Source organism: Solea senegalensis, linkage group LG17 (genome assembly GCF_019176455.1).
Source record: "Solea senegalensis isolate Sse05_10M linkage group LG17, IFAPA_SoseM_1, whole genome shotgun sequence".
Lineage (NCBI taxonomy): Eukaryota > Metazoa > Chordata > Actinopteri > Pleuronectiformes > Soleidae > Solea > Solea senegalensis.
This window is the reverse complement of record NC_058037.1, coordinates 8,371,624-8,386,740: the sequence shown is the minus strand read 5'-3', so window position 1 is coordinate 8,386,740 and position 15,117 is coordinate 8,371,624. Positions and strand designations below refer to the sequence as shown.

At 40.6% G+C, this 15,117-nt stretch overlaps 1 protein-coding gene across 3 annotated transcripts in view; it reads right to left on the bottom strand.

Annotated features, from left to right (window-relative positions):
* Positions 1–15,117, bottom strand: part of nkain2 (sodium/potassium transporting ATPase interacting 2) — a 128,863-nt gene that overhangs the window by 21,768 nt on the left and 91,978 nt on the right. The gene's annotated exons all lie outside the window — the stretch shown is intronic.

Genomic DNA, 15,117 nt, shown 5'->3' with positions numbered 1-15,117 from the left:
CTGTGTTAATCCCAGAATCCCATTTTCATTTGAGACTGACAAAGATCCTTCAACTATTAGATGGATTGATGTGAAATCCAGCTCCACATCAAGCACAGACTCACTGGCGTGTTGTTTTTCCTTCTTCTGATTATTAAGTTAAAAGTGAATTTCCTTCTCTTCCTTGGCAGAGCCTGTCCGCCACAGCATGAGCAGCCCCATCACAGAGAAAGATGACTTAGAATTAAAGCCAGAAGCTGCAAAAATAGCACAACTGACAACCAGTAAATAAATAAATAAACATTTTTTGTTCCACACTGTTTGAGCTCAACTTTGCAGGGGCACAGGGAGACCACATACAGTTACAGTGTCTGCCTTTTAATTCTCAACGCCGCAAAGACGTGAAATAAATCAGTTATGATGGTCGACTTAGTTTAAATAATGCACATATTAACGACTCCACTTTGCAAGGAGAGACGTAGATCATTCATCAGGCGTGTATGGAATCAAACACACACATCAAAATGCACTAGTAAATTATTATTTTATTCATAGTACTGTGAATTTCACAATTAAATACAGGAAAATACTGCACACTAATGTATGAAGTTGCAGTAAAATACAGCATTCATACAGAGAAAAATGCCATATTTTCAGTGGTAGAGTGAGTCGCGTTGTTAACGTGAAGGTTGTGGGTTCGAGTCCCAGCTGGTCCACATGCCGACACTTAACCCCACATTGCTCGTGACGACTGTGTCAGCAACGTGTGAATGGGTGAGAACGAGATAGAGAATGAAAACTGTAGTTTATAGCAGATTTGAGTGGTCATCAAGACTAGAAAAGTGCTATATACTGTAAATACAGACCATTTACCATCAAGCATCCTACATGTTAATGTATGACATTGCTGCTATGTAGTTGCAGTAAAAATACAGCATTTATACAGAAAAAAAACTACATTTTCACAGTTTTATATTGCGTAACTATGACGACAAAGGAAACAGTTAAGTCAGTGGCTACGGGAGCTTGGTAGTAGAGCAAGTTGTCTGTCAACTTTCAACCAGCTCTTATTTTATATTGGCGATGTGTCCTTGAGCAAAACACCCCACATTCCTCCTTTATACAGCATTTGTACAGAAAAAATACTACATTTTCACAGTTGTATATTGCGTAACTATGATGACAAGTTTACAATAACTCAGTGGTACAGTGAGTTGTCCGTGAATGGTGAGTCGTGAATGGGTGAATGGCAAAACTGTAGACTAGAAAAGCTACATAGATACAAACCATTCACTTTAAGCATCCCTACCTATGTTAAAATTAAGTGACACAATACTTAACTACTGTAAATATTCACATTTGCTATGAAAGTAATGCAATTAGTTGGCTGTGAACGCACAGTCAAACATTGTACAGGATGCAAATAAAAAACGTTAGAATAAATGTGAATATAGTCCCACAAAGGCAAGTGAGACTGACTAATAACTTTTAACAGGAACCTCATTGTGACTATTTAAAGTAAGAAGGACACAAATCTTTAAATAGAGCTTTAAATAGAGACGGTGCTCTTCCATCAACACACAGTCAATGTGTGCAAATCTTACTTCATCTCTGCCTTGACCCTCCCACCACATCCACAGATCACAGTGTCACCTCCCTCAATATTCGAAGTTCATTTTTTTTCCTGTTCTACTCTATTAATTTATATTAAGGTCCCTCTCCCCCCCCCATTCTTCTTTTCTCCCCCTCTTTTTCTTCCTTGGCCTCTTTCTATTCAGCGTAATGAGTAAATGCCTCATTAGCGCAGAGCTCTGATTAATGCCATCTCCTCTTGTTGTGCTCCTCTTTTTAATGAGTAAAATCTCTTTAAATTTCTCTCTTCCTCCCACTCTGCCATCACTCTCCCGCTGTCGGTCTCCCACAGTTACTGCCTTGCTCCCTTTCGAAATCTCTTTGTTATTTAAATTTTTCTTATTTTTATTTTCTTTTACATCATATTTCATCGCTCTCGTTTCTCGTGTTTCTCCCCGAGACAATGCTGAACTTGCGATTTCCTGGTCTCTATGCTAATCTGCGCTAACTGGCGCCGCTGAACCTGCACGAAAACATCGACGGGATGCAAAGCAGTTTTTGTGGTTACACTGATCAACATCAATAATTGATCCACCACATTGAACAACTAAAGAGACGTAGGAGAAAGGTTTTTTTTGTTTTGCATTTATTTGAAGATGCAGTGTTTACTGAGGCTACATGGTCTGTATTATAGCTTGGAAGTCATAACAAAGAAAGTGGTTATCTCCTTTCTATTCATCCAGCAGCAGCAGTGTGCCACAATAACACTTGGCTAATACAGATGGAGAAAATGTGATATTAAAAACAACACACTGGAAATCAAGCCCGTTCTGTCCCAAGCAACTGTTTGCGAATAGTGCTTTTGTAACAACACGCTATTTGTATTATGGAAAGTTTTACATGTGTTCACATCCTGCACAAAAGATCTTAGAGCAGAACTAAAAATCCATCCAAAAAAAGGGGAAAAAAACACCACCCCACAACAATTAGACAGCAGCTGTGTACTGGCATTGATGCATTGCCTTAAAAAAAGTGGAATTTATTCATCACTGCAGATTTGACCCACCACAATGATGAAGCTGTTTCTCCAAAATAATTTTCAGATATTAATCTTTCTGGCAATGAGTGGACTGTTTGACCTGTAACCTTAAAGGAATACTTCACCGACTTACATTTAGCTAGTATTTTTGAAAAACTGTGCTTACCAACCTCAGTTTCCCCTGAGTCGAGAAATATCTTCATTCTTTTTTTATGTTACGTGACCACCAGTGACACTTGGTCCGAGCCTTGGTCTGAGGCTTGAAACTGCAGCGCTAATTCCGCACTTTTTAGACCCACTCGTAGGGGGAAGGGACCTCATTCCCAGAATGTAAACAGTGTCCGCCATCTTTGCTAACAGTTACGCTAACACTCGTAAGTGGACGGGACTTAATTCCAAGAATGTAAACAGTGCCCGGCATCTTTGCTAACAGCTACGCTAACACTCGTAGGTTGACGGGACCGCTTCCCCAGAATGTAAACAGTGTCCGGCATCTTTGCTAACAGTTATGCTAACACTCGTAGGGGGACGGGACCTCATTCCCAGAATGTAAACAGTGTCCGCAATCTTTGCCAACAGTTATGCTAACAGTACCAAGTGTCACTGGTGGGCACATAACAAAAAAAAGAATAAAGACATTTCTCGACTCAGGGGAAACTACTACCCCTATTCTAGTAATACAAAGCTAAATGCAAATCAGTGAAGTATTCCTTTAAATGAGACATATCTGGTGTGTGTGCGTACTTGTATTAGTGACACGTTTAGGGACCTTTTAGGGGCATAAACTCATGTCCTCATGGAGACCAAAACCTGGTCCTTATGGTCCTTAGTCTCATAATTTGAATGGTGTTTAGGATGGTGTTTGTTAGGCATTTTCAATGTATTTTATATACAATGACAATGAAAGCGTTTCTATTTTCTGGTATGCTACAGTTAGGTATGAGAGTCCTTCAAAGGAAAGCTATGAGAACCTGTGTGTGTGTGTGTGTGTGTGTTCGTACCATTTTCGACTAGAGGTCTCTCTCCACATGTTTCTCTCTCCCCGCTCTGACGCTCGCTTGTTATCCCCTCACAAACACAAAGGGGTAACAAATACACAAGTACACTCACACACCGGTTTGCACAGGTTTCTCAGGACACTGCACTGACATCCATTCGCAAGCCTGTGCTCTAAACTTAACCAGCTCCTCAGAAATGAGGCGTTCCACCTCATTAGGACCAGGTTTTAGCCTCCATGAGGACGACTGGTCCCTACAAGGTTAGTGTTTATGACAGGAAAGGTCCTGAAGAGAAGCGCACGCACACACATGCTGTAATTTCAAGTGTGCTAGTTGAAGATCATGCACTCTTGCTCTGAGGTCTTTGTCTCTGACTGTGAGCTAGTGACGCTTCAATGAACCACATCTGATTTTCCTCTGCCTCTGTCTCCACCTCTCCCTAACATCCTGCCCTTCTCTCTCTCTCTCTCTCTATCTCTTTCCCCCCTTTCCTCTTAATTTCCCCTCCATTTCTCACCTCTCTATTTTCCTTTGTCTACCACTCCCAGGAGATAGAGGGGAAAAGACCACTCACATAGAATGGTCTTTGCTTTGGCGGTCTGATAGTCGACGTCGGGAGACCGACGCCCTTGAGTTGCTACCGAGAGCAGTTCAATGACAATTAGGGAAAATGTGTGTGCAAAGAGGAATAAATAAACAGACTTTGGTCAGTAAATAAAAAGGAGCATCTGGAAATTTCAATTGTACACATTGTCTTAACTTTCATAAAAACCCATTTTCTACTGGATATCATGAATTAACAATTGCACTGATGGTACACCGTGGTATCAAAAAGGCACAACATCAAAACTAAGAATTCTACAGTATGAGCTGGAGGTGGGCAAGATAAATCATCTGGGATAATGTGGTGATTGTTGTTTTAAAATTATGCAGATCGACATTATGGAGCATTTAAATGACTTTACAAAAAACTGATGAAACACACACTGAAACTCCACACATTCTCTGAATCTGTGCAGCAGAAGGTCTCCTTAATTGCTGCAGCAGTGAGCGGGACTCAGTGTCACCAACAGTGGGTCTAAATGGAGACACCAGCCTTGCAACTAAGTCCCACACCTCGTACAAGTCCTCTTTTTAACCCTGTTCTGTGACAGGATTTGGCATGCGTACTTCTCATTAGCGTAACTCCTAGATCATTTGTGATAACTAGAGAACTCTAAAACTATGGACTGGCGATCTGTCCAGGGTGTGACCCCGCCTTTCGCCCTGTATCAGCTGAGATTGGCACAGCACCCTCGCGACGCTCATGTGAAGGATAAAGCAGAAAATGGATGGATTACCCCTCCCTCTTCAGATTAAGTCAGCTGTGTTTTCGAGGGTATGATGGAATGATGGATAGAATTTTAGAGTTGTATCCACAATACTGTGATATTTTTGTGTAAGAGTATTATATTGTCAGAATAGCATTGTCCCATGCCTACTAATGACCTTTAAGTCCATTGGATGGATGGATGGATGGATGGATGGGTGGATGGATGTATGGATGGATAGCATAAGGGAGGGAGTGGCAACTTTTCCTCATGGGTGTCTTCAGTATGCGCCCACTGGACACCTGCCTACAGCTTAAAACACAGACTCCACATAAAATCGTACAGCTTTATTTAACAAGCGCCTTCACTAATTTAGTGAAACAGACAGACAGACAGACAGACAGACAGTACAAAAAACATTCAGACTGACATACTGACAAACAACCACAGCCCACCGGGCTCTCAGTCCATCCAAACGGCCAATACAGAGATCATCAGCCTAAAGGGCAGAAAATCAGGAGGCGGAACATTATTAGCTTTACTCACACTAAAGTACATTTTTCACTCTATTTAACTAAACCTCTATCTCTATCTGTGGCTTCATCCGCTTTTCTATTACTCTGTCTCTGCGTCGCTCCGTCTGTGTTATTTCACACCAATATCATCAGTCACGGTGCATCTCCCTACATTGTTTTGCTGTGATTTCCCACGGGTGTTAGACGAGGCCTTAACCCATAATGCCTAAAGCACTTTTCCCCCTATCAGATTGGTTGGGGATGTTAGGGAATTGTTGGTGTGTGTGTGTGTGTGTGCACACGGTGGGATGCGTAGAGCATAAAGATGAAGTCCAGATCCTGACCCTGACCTTAACCACGCCAAACCTATTACTATTCTATAAGCAAATGCCTCAGCGTAATCGTTTTATTCCCAGCGGTTTTCAGATTGGTGGGCCAATTACGCGGCGCTTCCCCAGGTGGGATTCACGATTGCATGTTTGCCACGTACAACTTTTAATGGGTTAATGGGATTTGTATAAACCCTGTGGCCACACCTGATACAACCAGTCACAATTCCAGTACATCTGAGCGGCTGTGATACTTTAAAAAAAATCTGTAAAAATCCTTACAAATCAAATCAACTTAAGTTTCCATGGGACAACACACAGCCAACAAAAGACATGATTCACAGAATATAAATAACAGAATAAGAAGCTCTCAGGTGTTCAACACCTGCCTTAAGACATAAGAAAGTGCTTATCAAGACACATGACAGAATTATCTTTTTTCCTTGTTGAGTAGCGCCACAGACGTTGGGATAAAAGCGAGCTTCAAACAGTTGGTTTTACATTCGCTCGCTCAGTAACATCTGCCACACACAAATAAAGCAGCTGCATCTTAATGAATGTAGTAAAAAATACAAATGCAACGAGACAATCAATGGTTGTGTTGGTGAAAACACACAATTATTTGATCTTAAAACCTACAAAAATGTCTCATAAATAGTATCATGCCGGAATATGAAGAAGATGCTGATCACAGATTTCAACACTTATTTTAGCAGACAGTCTGATAATGTCCAATGCCACAACTGGACATAACAATTAACAATTAATCTTTAATGCTCATTTAATCCAATCATAGGACCATTTCCTATCATCTTTACCCCTCTGAGGAAACTAAAAGATCTCATAATGTAAACATTAAATAAACTTTTATGGTTCAGGCAGTTTATCAGTTTCATCTTGCATGTAAAAAAAAAACACACGGTGCCGCTATCACAGCCCGGCTAAAAATCTATTACAATCCAGCTATGAAATTAAATAAGAGCAAGTTTAACTGCAGCAGTCAGGTCAATCAAATTCATTATCTGATGCGGCAAAATAAAGAAAAAAAGGAAACCCAAACACAATCTCTGTTAAATCGGCTTGTTCCATTAGAACGAGTCAAAAATAACTCTCGCGGTCGCACATGAAAGTACACAGAAACAATGAATAATCAAAACGAATCGGCAGTTATAATAGCTCAGAGCTCAAATGACAAAACTGTCGAGCGAGTGTCCCGCTGGAGACACGCGGATGAAAAACAGGCAATTTCATGCCGTGATTTCAACAAAATGCGTCCATTGATCAAACACAGTCAGAGCTGATGCATTAACTCAGAGCATGAGGGTGGAGGTTGAAAGTGGAATGTCTATGATTTAATGTGTGGGATCCTCGCATTCATTATCCTGATCGGTGGTGAGTTAATACTGAGGCCAGTGAAATTAAGTGACTATTAGCATTCTGACTGGCCCAGGCAATCTGTTTTCTTTTCTTTATTCCAGGATGAATTGGGTGGTTTGCAGTTTGATTTACTGTCATATTTTTTCCCGGCTATTTATCCTGCAGTGCAAGTCTCAGCCCTGCAACGACAACGGCGACTCTTGATGCTGATGTGAAATTGATCTGAGAGGATCTTTTTCCTTTTCTTTCTGTTAGATAAGCAATCCTATCTTCCTGGGAGGATTTGTGTTGCTCTTAGTTTCTACTTTCCCCCCCCCCTCACTCTCTCTTCTCTCTTTTTCCACTGTTGAAAGCAACAGTGATTCACATGTGGCTTCATCCCTCAGCACATCATCATAAAATCATACCATCCTCTGTCTAAACCTCTCCGTCTCTCTCTGTCCACCTCCATGCTTTACTTCTTCAACCTGAATCTTTCAGTATTTTTTAGTTTCTCCCTCCTCATCTTTCATTTCATGTCCCGTCTACCAGTTTTCCTCTCTCTGTCACAGCTCCTGTGTGTGTGTGTGTGTGTGTGGAGTGTAGAGTACATGACTGGACAGGTGTGGGATTTGGAATGGTGCAGTTTTATGACTGGTGTGCACACATTCACACATGTGTCAGCCATGTTTTCTTGTTACTGGGATGACGAATGACAGTTTCTCCAAATGCTAGCAAACACTCACACACACACTTACACTGTCACACATTCAGTGTGTGTGTGTGTGTAAAAAGACACCCACCCTCCAACTCCCTCAGTAAATGACTGACATATGTGTACATCTATGTGTCTGTATCTCTGTGTCACCAGGCACCCAGGAGGTGACACATTTTATATGACACAGTGGACCACTGACAGTTCATTGCCTGAAACTGTGTGTGTGTGTGTGAGGGTTTGTATTTGTATTCCTTGTCAGGACCAGTCGTCCTCATGGAGACCAAAACTTGGTCCTAATGAGGCAGAACCTCATTCAACTGGTTAAGTTTGGGGTTGAATTGTTTGAATTGTGGTTAGGTTAAGGTTAGAGTTAGGCATTCATTGGTTATTACAACGGAGAATTAGGGCCAAAGTTTTTTTTTTGTTTTTTACTCTTTCGAGAATAAAGTGGTAATATTATGAGAATAAAGTAGTAATATTATGAGGATAAAGTGGTAATATTATGAGAATAAAGTAGTAATATTATGAGGATAAAGTGGTAATATTATAAGAATAAAGTAGTAATATTATGAGGATAAAGTGGTAATATTATGAGAATAAAGTAGTAATATTAAGAGGATAAAGTGATAATATTATGAGAATAAAGTGGTAATATTATGAGCATAAAGAGGTAATATTATCAGAATAAAGTGGTAATATTATGAGAATAAAGTTGTAATTTTATGAGAATAAAGTTGTAATTTTATGAGAATAAAGTTGTAATGTTATGACAATAATGTTGTAACATTTCAAGAACAAAGTCACAATATTATGAGAATAAAGTCGTAATCTTTCAAAAATGTTGAAATAGTGTGTCAATTAAGTTGTAATATTATAAGAATAAACTTGTATATATTTTGACAATAAAGTCGTTACAAGCAAAAAAAGTCATAATTTTATCTCTAATCATAATATACTCTTCGTAGATTATGATTAAGTTTAGGGATAAGAGGTGTTTTTAGGCTGAATCAAAGTCAGTGACGAGTCCTAAGAAGAACAGTTGTGCAAACCTGTGTGTAGGTGTGTGTGTGTGTGTGTGTGAGGTGTGATGGCAACACAGTGGCAGCTCTCACACTCACACTCTCCACGGGTTTCCCTCCAAATCTGTCAGGAATGGCACATCAGAAATATTTATAAAGATTCATTTTCACAACAGTGCTGCTGTATTAGATAGTGCAGCCGTGAGTGACAGGCAGGATGGGAGTGTGTCAGACTGATATATAGTATATATCTTGGGCTTGAGTTCAAATTACTGTCAGGGCAGGATGTATACCTTATCTGGCCCACATGCCTCTACAGAAGCCGTATGGAAGGTAAAGATACACGTTTGATAGAAAGTTCTGTCAAACTTAGATGTGCGGGAAAAACAAACTGGACTGGGTTTAAGGGAGTTTACTAACAATCTGTTACCTTTCTGTCAGGTAAGATTTTAAAGCTTCACACACTGATAAATAAGGTATGCTCAGACATGCGGTGTGTTTGTAGTATATGTACAGTGCTTAACAAATTTATTAGACCATAACTAAATTCTATTGTTATTTATTTGGCAAATAAACTGAATTTGCCCTTTTTATACCCAAATTTGAGTTGGCTCACTGGGCTTCTTCTCTGAGAAGTCAGAAATGAATCAAGCATAACATTCAACTGCTAAAATTCTTCCACTAAATCTTTCAGTTCAGGAAAGAAAGTAAATAACTATGATTTGACATCTTAATCAAGAAATAATATTGGGCTGTGCTATGCTATTTTTCTTTATTTTTCTTTATTTTGTACAACAGTAAATTTGGAAATTCATGGATAACAATCTTCCACATATTGGTGTATTACGGAAATGTAAAATATAATTTCTAAATTTCTGTTAATTTACGGTAGCTGTGGCTAACTAAAAAAAAACAACTTTCTTTCTTTAATGTTTTTATATTATTGGTCATGATTAACTTACTGTTATTTAATGATTCCTTAACTAATGGCTAAGGGAAATGCATGAAATTTGCAAGTCTAATTGAAACGCACGGTAACAACGCGAGGATTTGCAGAACACAGCTTTGGTCTCTTCTTCTTTAGCTGTACAAACCAAAAAGAATGAAAAGAAAGGTGTTCAAGTTCAGATGCAGCCAGCTTTCACACACCTCCATACATCTGGCCAATCACTGTCTTGAGTTGATGTGCTTGTTGTGTTGTCAAGTTTCAGAAAGTTGCAAACGATTGTTTCAGCACCGGGAAAGACGAGCGAGGTTCACAAGCTGTTCAACCATCTGACAAGTATTTCACTATACGATTCATTCCCGTCGCGACGTCGTACTGTAAACGAGAAACGTGCGAGAAGCTTGAGAGACAATGTTTATCCTGGATTAACGAGTGTTAAATTGTGATGAAATCACGGCGACAGTTTATGAGTGACCACAGTAATCAAGCGACTATTATAGCATGAGCGCTGAAGTAGTGATTAAGGCGGTAATTGTGGACACAGAAGTACACAGACGCTCAGAATAACCAATGGTGCCGGACATCTGCTGACAAGAACCAAGCAAATATGGCTGACATGGACTTTGGGATTCCTGCTGTTTCTAAATCCCAGGAACAAACTGTCAAAGCTCAGAATAACCGATGAGGAGAGAAAAAAAAAGTGTCTTACATTCAACTTTTGAGTCTGAAAAACCTGCCGCATGCGTGGGACATCGTCTGTGACTCATCACCGACATGCAACGCGCTCCTCCTCGCCACGTCTTGTTAACTCAGCGGCATGATGTCGCATCAGAAAACTTCCCTTGCATCACCTCCAACATCCGACCATCTGCCCCGTCTGACTTCTCAACTTCAAACTGCGCTGACACATTCTGACACGTCCTCCTCCTCCTCCTCCTCCTCACTGTCGACGCCATCTTTCCTCCTCGCGGTCCTGGGCGTTGGTGCCTTCATCAGGAGGAGAAGATGTCGCAGGTGTTTCGGCAACGCTTTTACGACCCCAGTCTCTCTGACTTTTCCAGCTGCTGTGCTGCCAGGCGTGTTCAGCACAGTTAAACTGATGCATCGCGCGACAAGCAGGTCTGTCACCGTCCCTTTAATCTCCGAGATTTTCCCTGCTTTAAATGTAATTACACCGTTTGTTGTTATTCTAGTGTCCCTGTTGTGTTGGGGGTGGGGAGGATGTACAGTCTGGGTATTAGAATAAAACGGACACAATTATTTTTTCAAAGCCACTGACAACGTGACATAAACCAAAGCGCGAGTGATTTTCTGACTCTTTCACGCAGGGAGATGTCTGTGAATCTCTGTAATGAAGAAACATCGAGTCTGTCACAATCATTCTCGTCCTGTGACCCCAAAAGTGTCTAAAGTCATGTAATAAATTGGCACACTGTAGCCGCCTATACTGGGACTTGACCATGAAGAGCAGCAGTCCCGACACTGGAAGCATCGAGGAAGAAAGTGGATGAGAAGGTGAAGAGGAGCACGGGCCCAGACTCACATGGCAATTGGCACAACTACATGAAAAAGACTTGATTGTAGGGTGAATTACAAGGGGGGTGAAGAGGGTGAGGAGGGAGGAAGAGGGAGCAAGAAAGAAAGCGGTAGCATCAGAAGTGGTTATTGGAAAAAAAAAGAAGAAGAAGAAATTCTATAACACTGCTCTGAAAGAACGGCTCACACACCATCATTACCTTGCATGAAGAGACCAGGCCTAATCACTGAGAGTTCAAAATTGGCACCCGGCACTTGCCAAATAAGAGTGAAAAAATATACGTTGGTGAATAATGTAATGAGGTCAGTCCTCAGTGGTGGATTGCTGAAATAGACCTACTTTATAACCTGCACATCAGTGCTCCACTCTCTAAAGTCGAATCTAGAATTGGTTTTCTTTATCGTTAAAAAAAAAAAACACACTCCGCTAAACAGCTTCTGGTTAAAATGACCGTCCTCCCAATCATAGATTGTGGTGATGTCATTTACATATCAGCTCCCAAAGACCCTCCATAAACTGGATTATCTTTGTCACTGGGGTTCCCGTTCATGCCGAGAAACACGTTGGTTTCTGTTCATTTACAAAACCTGAACTTATTAACGCATTCATCCCCAAAGAGAATTGGTTCTCTAAGATAAATAAATAAATAAATACCTTTCATTCAGCTGTCCAATGTCTCAAGCAATAGCTCAACACAAGGGACACCCTGACACACACGAACGCAGTGAGGCGCTAACTCGAGCTCCAGTGGACGACTCACACCCATGCGTCACCTGCCACGTTTCGACTTCTTAGCCACGGTCGCTCGGTCAAATCGAAGGCGATGCGATGTCTGCCGTCGTCGGTTGCTCCCTTTTCCGTCAAAAACAGAGCGAGCGCTCTCGCCCGAGAGCTCAGTGATTTGAGCGACTAGCGCCTGTGTCGGAATATTTGCATAATGGGATGTGATTGGCCAGCGTTCACGCGGCTACTTGGAAAGCGGAGGCTGAACAGTTTGTCGTTTTCAAAAGCAAAATAGAAATTGGTGGCGACGCAATTATCGCATGGCAAAGACTATAATTTAGCTGTTCTATATTTTATGCCAATTTAAAATGTGCAATCCATAAATGGTGGAAAGTTGGGTGAAATTATTTTTGATTTGGCAGAATTTGAAGGTTTAAAAAAAAAAAATTTCTACTTTGTTTTCATATAATTGGATGAATGAATGAACTCAGAATGAGACTTTTTATTTTGTTGTAAAAATGACCCACAACCTTCACATTTTTTTTCCATATTAATGATCAGTGAAGGTGACATTAGTTCTCCAAAACACTTGAAAGGGAAGAGGGAGGGATATTCATGTGCAACATTCAATTTCAGCATAACTGTTTCTTAATTTTACACACTGCACGTTTAAATGAGCATCCCTGTGCATCATGGCAACGAGATATTTTACACAAATTATTCAGCCCTATTGGACAGTTGGACATTTCTCAGTCTGTGCCGCATGAACAAAGCAAAGCAGAAGACCCACCACGTAGTTCACACCTCCCCCACGTAAGTGTGAGTGGGCCTTAAGAGTTTTTACACTGTCAACAGCTCAGCATGGCAAGAAATGTACTGTCAATCCAACCCTCAATCTCCTAATCCAACACACTGGTGTCTCATTCCTTTTCTTATCACTGCTTCAGGTCCAAGCTGGATTATCTTCACTCTTATCCCAGCTCTCTTTCCTCTCCGTAACTTAACTGTAATGGGAGTTTATCGATACACTTTATGGCCAATTTAAGTATCATGATACTAAGAACTAATGGGGGGGGATTAGGATTAGAGGGTGAGAGAAGAGAAAGGTGATTAGAGGAGGAAAGGTAAGACAAAGAAAGGTCAAACATAGGAAAGGTGGATGACAGCATTGTTGGAATAAAAATGATATTGTTAATAAAATAAAATAAAATTGAAATACACATTTTCTTGTTTTCATCCTCCTCAGTCTCAGCCACGTTTTGTTTTCATAATGTCTAAAACATTAAGGAAAACCTTCTTCCAACATCCTCTTTTCGTGGACAGCTGCTATTTTGAAAAGTGTCTAACACCGAATGACTTACGGTAAATATCATCACACTATCCTCCTGCCTCGCTTCCTGCATTTTCCTCTGTTTTTGAACCGAGTGACAGATAATGGTCATCGCCATGTTTGTTTTACATGTGGTTCAGTGTAAAAATAGCCCTCGGGTCAGTAAACAGGCCCTTAAAAGGCAGGTGATGGATTCATATCTCAGTCAACAGCTGGAGGGCAGAGACGTGGGCATGTGTGCCTCCTTCCTCACTCAGAAAGTCGGTCAAGGTTGACGTGCCCTTGAGGTTGGCACACACAAACTGCTCGGATCATAAAAACAAGCTGTTCGGCATCTGCTTTGAAACTCTCCGACTGGTCAGCGTTTGATTGGTAATTGTGCTGCTAATGCAGTGGCCGCGTCGACCTTGGTGAAAACCAGATGTGTTGAGTTTGGTCGGGGGAAAAACAGTGTGGTTTTCGTATTAAATGAGGAGAAACATTAGAGTCATCGTTTGTATAATGGATGATAAATCCAAAAAATTGTTATGCTGTATTTCCAGATGTTCCAAACTTGTTGTCAAGTGCATTATTTTTTAGTGTGATGGAGACAAAACCCAAACAATTGTGACAGTGTGGCAGAAAACTAGGCCTCAGGGCCAGTGTAAGATGTAAATATCATTAAAATGAAAGACTCGTGAAGGTGCGAGGAGTTTCACAGCTGTTGACTCACCATAACACATGGAGCAGTGGTTCGGCAACACATTTTTAACAAGACTTAGAGTTTATGTGTGGCTCTGTGTGTGTGTGTGTGTGTGTGTACAAATGGTAGATGGCCGTATGATGCAGTAAATGAGTAGTGAGCGCCACAGGAAACTAGCTGAGCTGATGACCCTTCAGTCCAGACTCGCGCTAATTAAAGTTTGTGTGGTTCGTGAAAAATATAGAAGCTGAGTCACATTCAACAGAGCAAGTAATTAACCATAGACTATGGCTGGAAAAGTAACTTCTTTTTTTTTTTTTTAAACATAACACCCCAGACTATAATCAGCCACAATCAGTGCTGGCATCAAGTGATTTATTCTGTTTATGGAAACACTGATTGGCCCTAATCAAATATCCTGAAGTTGACGGAATAAACATTTAACTTGTTTTAAGAATATCTAACAACCTCAACTTTTACAGTACGTCTCATACTGTGCTATAGTTTAGTATATAAGACAAAGAACTGCAAATCAGATGGGGAAAATCCCAAATTAGAGTGTCCAATTTGCCTAATTCTGATATTGCATGTTTTTGGACTGTGGAAGGTTTAAACCAAGTATTTAACCCTTTAACACCTAAGCCTCAAAATGTCCATCTGGACTTGTTTTTTGCTTGTTTTAACCATAAAAGGGCCAGCAAATCCTGTCCTGTGAGTGATTTTGCCCATTTGTCCAGAATAACTTTCAATATCTGGTCTTATTTACAATTGACTGCATGTTAGAATGGTGTATTAACAATTTAAAAGGAAGAAAAACTAGAAGTTGTTGTATTGACAAAGACGCCTTTGACGTGTAACTTCTCGGCTTTGGTACACAAACTGCAGTAATGTAAAATGCACATGCACAAACATGTCGCCTGCGATACGCTCTGTGTTACAGGGTACAGGTTTAAAAGGATCCATCTTTCAACGCTGCACTCCTAATCTTTACTTCTTACTACGTGTTACTGTTAGTACGCAGTCTGACAGGGTCTCGCTTCTCTTATTACTGTGGCTGAGGTTGC